Below are 7,712 nucleotides of genomic sequence, written 5' to 3'. Positions count from 1 at the left end.
AGATGAGGAAGGAGATATCTGGACAAAGAGGTCAGTCACAATGAGTTTGGGATTGCACACAGTCTGGCGCTGGGAGTCCACTGACAGATCGATTCTAATTGGCTCGCTGTGGCTGCATCTAAATCACTACAAGCTGCCTCTCTGAAAGCGACTTCACCAGGCCAGAAAAGATGATAATTTCCACTAACGGCACACTGGAATATCCACACTACGTCTGGCCACCCGTATGTTGTATCGGAATGTCCCACAGTGAATCCCCAGGGACACCAAGAGAAGGCGGACTGGGCAATCTCTATGCATAGAGATCTGTCTACACACGGGAGTATCTGCTTGCGCATTTAGCGTCTGCGTCTATGCCTTCTCATAGGATTCCGTGAAGCATGAAGTGTTGTCGGGAAACTTCACTTCCGTCCAGTGCCATCTAGTCGTATGCTACAGTGTGACTCTGCACTCCTTCAGCCCTGTGAGCAGAAATGTTTATACCATTTGTCATTCATTCGCATCTTCCCATCGTCTGGAAGAGTGGCCCCCCACTCCGGGCACATCTGAGAATTAGCTGGGGACGCTTTCACACAGCTCCGTCGTTCACACTTCACTCCAGATCTGAAGGTACCAGAGGACCCTGGGCTTCAAAGCCCCCCAGGGGATTCAATGAGGCAGCCAGTTTTGAGAGCAGCTGACCCAGGGTCATGCTAATAACCAGAGGCGATCATTCAAAACTCAATCTTTAAGGGCTACATTAATCTGAGACTGGAAACTTTCCTACTTTGGGCAGTGTTTACTGTTCTAAAGAAGAATGAATTTCAGTTTCCTTTTTTTTTTTTTTCCTTTCTCAAATCCACTTCTAGACCAGAGAGATGCACCCGGATTACTGTTAGTCCGTGAAATGACTTTTCAAATCTGTAGATTTTAATTACGCTTAAATTTAGTTTCATTGAACAAGATGGGTTTTTTTTTTAAAGACAGATCTGTCAAACTTGGAGCTGCTTCAGAATACAATGCATTGACTGAAATTCAAGATGGTTATCAAATGCATATTGAGTTAATCATATCTATAGAATTATACTTAAAGTCAGCATAGGACAATGGCATTTGGCCTTAGGGAAGTGTGCAGAAGTATATAATCCTTCCTTAAAATTAATGTGTCTTCTAGATGTTCTAACAGAGTAGCACGCACACATGTAACACTCACGTGGGAGTAAATCCACACACACGTGCATGTAAAGCCAGTGACTTCAGCATATGCTCTGTGGCTGGTACAGGCATCACTCCCTGGGTTCGGATGCTGGACTTTCATTGTGGTAGACGTCACCATCGCTGGAACTGGGTGAAGGTCCAGGGTAATAGCTTCTCTCTACCATTTCTTACAAATTGCACGTGAGTCTACAATTTAGTCAAAGCAGTAAGTTAAAAAAATGGAAAGAAGACTCCTACCAGAAAGGTGGGCCATCCACGAGGGTGTGGGCTTTCACTTAAGTCTGGTAAAACTAGATTGTACCTGGTGAGAGTCGGAGGGTAGACCGTGCTCTTCCCAGAGCCCAGGAAGCCTGCTTCATGCTCCTCCCGGCTGTGTTTCCACCAGCGTGTTCCCCTCCTAAAGCTTGGCAGTGTCCGAGGCCGACCTCTGACCCTTCATTACTGTGCAGAAGGGCCAGCGCAGGCTTCAGGGATCATGCCCTGGGCCGCATGGTCCCTCCCGCCTCCGCCTGTCTCCCTCTTTCTGCGCCCTTTGCCCCTTGCTTTGCACATTTGCAGAGTGCTTCTGCTTGCTTTGCTCACCTGCTGTCTGCCTGTTAATTATGATTTTGTTTGCTTTTCGTCTACTTTTCTGAATTCCTCTCCGTATATCATCTATAGATCAGAACCTGTCATTATGCAGATCTCACACGAACTGCTTACTCTCCTTACATCACTCCCCTGGGCCAGATGTCAGAAAGTGCTAGAGCAGATACAGCAGTGCACGTTCCTGTTAGTTAGGGACTGCGATCCCCAGGTACATGGGGTTTTCACACACACACACATGCACACTTTGGAATTTGCACACCACTCGTACATAACTAAACCCAACTTCTAAGTCACCATCAGGTGGTGAAATCCTCAGGTTGAGTTGGAAAGCCATTGCAGGGAGGGGACAGGCATGCTGCACAGGGCTTTGTATAGAGAGGACCCAATCCTTAGTCATTTAAAGTCTTTTCTGTCACCCACAGCCGCCTCGCCTTCACCCACAAGTGGCTGCTCAAAGTACAAGCATTGTCCAAGTTATTACAAAGTCATGTTCTTTTTTTTTCAGTTTATTTATTTTAAGAGAGAGAGAGAACATGAGCAGGGAAGGAGCAGAGAGAGAGAGAGATTCCCAAGCAGGCTCCATGCTCAGCACTGAGACTGATGCAGGGCTCAATCCCACAAACCTAGAGATCATGACCTGAGCTGAAATCAAGAGTCAGACGCTCAACCAACCGAGCTGCCAGGCACCGCTGGCAAAGTCATGTTCTTACGACACAGCTGTGTGAACATGTCCCCTCTGGGAACGATACTGAAAACATACATTGGTTTGACGTGGCGTCCCACCCAGCCCGGCAATGCGTAGTCCCCGCGGTGTCACTCAAGGGGTGAGAGAGTGTGGCAGCAGTGGAGGCTGAAGATGTGTGAAGGGGTGGAGAGAAGAATGGAGGGTGAGGAGGGACAATGGTGGGAAGTGACATGACCTTGTGGCTGACGGGGAGGTGACTCGGTGGTCTGAGGGCTTCGGGGAACGTGGGCATCAAAGGCACGAGGAGATGGGGGCGAGTTAGCGGTCAAGGTAACTCAGGCAGGTGGCGCGGGGCCTCGGGCCAGGGGTAGGGCAGCCACAGCTGCATCTTGAGGCCTGGCGTCACCTGATATTCTGTGCTGTGCCCAGGAGGACCTGAGAATAACCCAGGCACTTCCTCCCCAAGGTCAAGACCAGCACTGCTCTCTCTCTGGCACCATTTTTGCATACTTTCCAGTTGAAAATCAGAGGGATGATTTGCTTTGCACATAAAGACACGAATCCCCCTCCCCCACCAGCAAGAGCCAGTGAGTGGTATTTACACTAAAAGTCAGCAGGATGGATGCCTGTGCATGTTGGTATGTGGATTAGGTATATAGGTGTATGTGTTTCAGGCGGGATTGCTGATACTTGTTTTCTTTTGAAGTAAGACTCACGTAAACAGACACGAACCGTTTTGAAGTGTGCCGTCCGGTAGCATTTGGTCCATTCTCAGCATTGTGTGAATGTGGCTACAGGGCATTTCCATTAATTCCGGAGGGAGGCCTCATGCCCGTGAGGATGCCCCGTGCCCCCTGTGGGGAGGTCCCATGCTTGTAGGGAGGCCTGTGCTCCCCATGGGGAAGCCCCATGCCCATAGGGCTGTCGCTGGCATGCCCCGCCTCCAGCTCCTGGCAACCCGCCTTCTGCATCTGTGGACTTCCGAGTCCAGACGTCTGATAAAAAGTCATATAGGGGCACTGGCTGGGTCCGACTTCAGCTCAGGTCATGACCTCGTGGTTCATGAGTTCAAGGCCCACGTTGGGCTCTCTGCTGTCAGCACAGAGGCCGCTTCAGATCCTCTGCCCCCCTCTCTCTCGGCCCCTCCCCCACTCACGCTGTCTCAAAAATATTTCTAAAATGCTGTCATGCAGTATATGGCCTTTGAGGTCTGGATTCACCTGTGTTCTTGCTAATTGATTTTCAGGAAACCATCTTTGAGAATTCCTGAGTGCTGTTCAGAACAGGTTTGTATTTCTGTGTTTGGCTCACCTTCTCATAGGAGTCTTATCAGTGTAGCTTCTAAAACGTACCCCCAGTCTGTTGGCTCCTCTGCACATCTACCGTGCCATTGCATGTTAATCCACAGTCCTGTCTCTGCGTGCACAAACACCACGGTCTTCTGCGTGCTCTCCTCCCTTTTCTTCACACAGTCTCTTCTGCCCATGGCAGCCAGAGTGACCTTTAAAAATATTCACGAGACCTTGAACTTCTTATCCTGGCCCCTCTCTGACCACGTCTCATGGCGTCTCCACTCCCCACCTCTGAGCACTTTCATTGTTCACCTGCTGACCTAGCACATCTCTGCCTACTGGAAGGAAGAAAGCAAACAGGGAGCTTTCCCTTTGTGGGCAATGTCCCACCTCTAGAACGGGACCAGGGACACGGCACAAACCGAGGGTATGTTCGTTCAATGAATGTGTACATTAAGTGGGTGATTTCATGTAGGAAAGAGAAGATTGAGGTTCCCCTGGAGAACACCACGTTTTCCCTCAAGCTTTATGGGGCGACATTCTGCTGCTCGCTCATCAGCAGATCTGTTCCCGGCCCACTGCTGTCCCAGCAGGAAGTGCGGGAAGCTCTCCTTGGATACCGGAGATGGGGAGCTCTGAATAGAGTGCATGGTGTGGGGGACCACAGAGGTAGGGATGACACTTAAGAGCACTTCCTACGAGTAGCGTTTTATGGATACGTGTGGGAGGGGCCACTTTAACTTGTAGACTATGGATGAAAAATGCCACCACAGCCCTCAGCAGTAACAGTCATAAGTAAATACGGCGAACCACCTCCCAAGTGTCAGTCGCCAGACCCCAGAATACTTTCATCAGGATGAAGTGCCTCTTGTTACATTTGCCACACCTCAAATTCCATTCATACTGACTTTTTGACTCTCTGTGGGAACACAGGAAAAAAAAAAAGAAAAAAGTGTTTGTTGTTGTTTTTTTTTTCCTTAATAAATGAGTCTAGTCCACCGGGCGGGTGTAAGGATGCTTTATTACTGAATCAGTATGTACAAACTCTAACATGAAAATAATGAGTCACAGAATATCCAACTATTTACAATACTTTTTTTTTTTTTTACAAAATGTTTTTTTTTACAGGATTACTTCTCTCTAAATAACATGACAGACACAAAAATCAAACACTTTTTTTTAATTACAGACATAAATAAATATTGACTTGGAATGACCAGTCTGAGAGGCTTGAACTCTGTTGGCCATTTGGATGAGAAGGTAGGTCTTCTGTTATCTGCTCACTACAGTATAATTAAGATATAGTAACGTTACATACAGACCTCTGTTAATCACTCTGGAAATGGTATAACTTGCTAAAATACTCAGGAGAGGTAAGAAACGGAGTCTGGCCATGCACAGCCGTAGGTAAGAGTCACCATCTTTATGCATTTATTATTTTCCGTGAGTATTAAGCACATGCAACAGATAGAGAGCCTTGTGTTCTGGTTACAGTGGGAAGGTTTGTAGCACAAGATTCAGACATAGTTGCATCATGGGAATGAGCAAACTTAGTAAATCCATGGCAGAAGGTATAAGAAAGGGCATTAAATAAATAAGTCATTATCATAAGTGACGCTGACTGGTAGACAGGACAGAATTCCCATCTGTACTTGCACAATACAGACACAAGTCACAATTCAGTGTTACCATCACAGGATTCAGCGGACAGAAAAGACACAACACGGGGCTTTGGAGTCGAATGCTGTAACTTCCCAGGACTTACTCTTGTCATTTACTCGGGTCCCAATGCAAGGCAAAGAATCGTTGCTTGTCCCCCCCCTGGGGACATCTGGCGGGTAAGGGCCAGGGACGCCGCACAACACCGTACACTATGCTGGACGTGCACCCCAGAGCGCGAGCGGTCCCACACGCCCGTCGGGCTGAGCTGCAGAAAGCCTGCTTTGTAGACTTAGTGATGGGCTCTTCTCGGTTCCCAGGATATACATGCATCTTTAAACTTGAGTTTTGTTCAATAATCATTTAAAAAAAAACTACCTGCCATCCATTTTCCTGCCTCTAATATATCCTACTGAAACAACGAATGGCTCCAGAGGGCACATGATCACCTATAAACATCACACCACAGGGCTCCCGTTAGAGAGACAGAGAGCAAACAGGTAGAGGGACCCCCTGCAGCTGCCGTAACTCTCGAGTGAGCCGCCAGGATCCGAGGACTTGCTATTTTTGATGGGCTACACTTTGACGAGTAAATACTATCGCTGAATATGTATGTCCTCAGATAAGAGAGATGCATTTAGTTCAATAAGACATATTAGAGACTTAGCCACGTAGCTGTGTTTAGAGGAAAAAACCCTGTAGGTCATGTTCCTTTATTAGGGCACTCAAATTTTTTAGATTAAAAAAATGTAATTATAATTTGGCCGATTTGCATATTATTGCAATTCATAAAAGAAACTCATGCTTCCTTAATCACCTAATCAATAGCATTTTTCTTCAAATAATGTGAATAATATTTAAGTTATGAATGTTATTGCAAAAGTAGACACTCCTATGAAGTGCTTCTGATTTCCTAAGGGAGGTGTAAGCCTCAGGACCTTCATCCACACAAAGGATAGATTTGCTCATCGTCTATTACCCGGATAAAGGAAACATAATTAAGCTTTGTAACATTAAACCTACATAATAATTTAATAATATTTTGTATCTATGTATACGCGCCTCCATTTTGAACTACACAGCTGGATAAAAATGTGCTGGCATCAGTGCTAGGTTTGTTCGTGACAAATTAAAGTAACAGAGAAACTGGTAGCCAGTATTAGACACCTTCATTTGTGAAAATGTGACAATTTGAAATTCGGATGCCGCTAAGGGCACAAGTCAGAGCTTCCTAGAAGATTCTGTGGTGTTGGGTCCGGATTGGGGCTATTTGAAATGAGGGGTGGTTCTGAGCTGTGCATTCCAAATGTGTCTGTCTCCTACAATCCGGTGACCTCACAGCACGTGTGTTCAGTGCCCCAGACCATGCTGGGGGCTCTAGAAAACCATCAGGAAGCACCGTGCGCGTCCCTGCTGACCCTGCTGACCCCGGGAGTGTCCCTTGTGCTGGGCTGCGAAACATTGCCTCTGTCATCGACATTTAAAAGTCTCCACCACACAGGGGCGCCCGGGTGGCGTAGTTGGTTGAGCGTCCGACTTTCGCTCGGGTCATGATCTCGCGGTTCGTGGGTTCGAGCCCCGCGTCGGGCTCTGTGCTGACTGCCAGCTCAGAGCCTGGAGCCTGTTTCAGTCTGTGACTCCCTCTCTCTCTGACCCTCCCCTGCTCACGCTGTCTCTCTCTCTCTCTCTCCTAGAAATAAATAAAACATAAAAAAAAAAAAAAAGTCTCCACCACACAGGAAGCGGTTTTCAAGATCTGTCACCACATATCCATGCCTCTAGGCTGCGTTTCCTAAAGATGTAATAATAAAAGTAGTCCCTCTCCATTTTGTAGTGCGTGTGCTTTCTGACACCGTGGAGGAGCCGCAGGAAGTGAAGGAGTCCTGAGCCGCCCCCTCCAGGAGCGGTCTGGGCGTCCACATGCTCTCAGGAACCACGACACGGTAAGCACCCAGTGCTGCCATCAAACCCCAAGAAGTCGGTACTGAAACTTCCCCCATTTTAGCTAGGTACACAGTGAAATGAGGAAGCCTTTTCTTTCCAATGTTTAACTTTTGATACATTGCTCTTTCCTCATAGAATAAACACTGATGGGGAAAATCTAGAACCCTCTCTAGAAGAACTTATCTTTATCCACCATTGGTAGCTGTGAAAACCATTTCTTTAGGGAGTCATGTTCAAGGTCTGTGATGTGTGTATGTGTATCACACACATACTTATAAGTACATAGACACAAAAACATATCTGCATATTTCAAACCATAAATGTGGATATTTCCTCAAGAACAACTT

Source organism: Hyaena hyaena, unplaced genomic scaffold, assembly GCF_003009895.1.
Source record: "Hyaena hyaena isolate Hyena2069 unplaced genomic scaffold, ASM300989v1 scaffold_142, whole genome shotgun sequence".
NCBI classification, from domain to species: domain Eukaryota; kingdom Metazoa; phylum Chordata; class Mammalia; order Carnivora; family Hyaenidae; genus Hyaena; species Hyaena hyaena.
Note: the sequence above shows the minus strand (reverse complement) of the source record.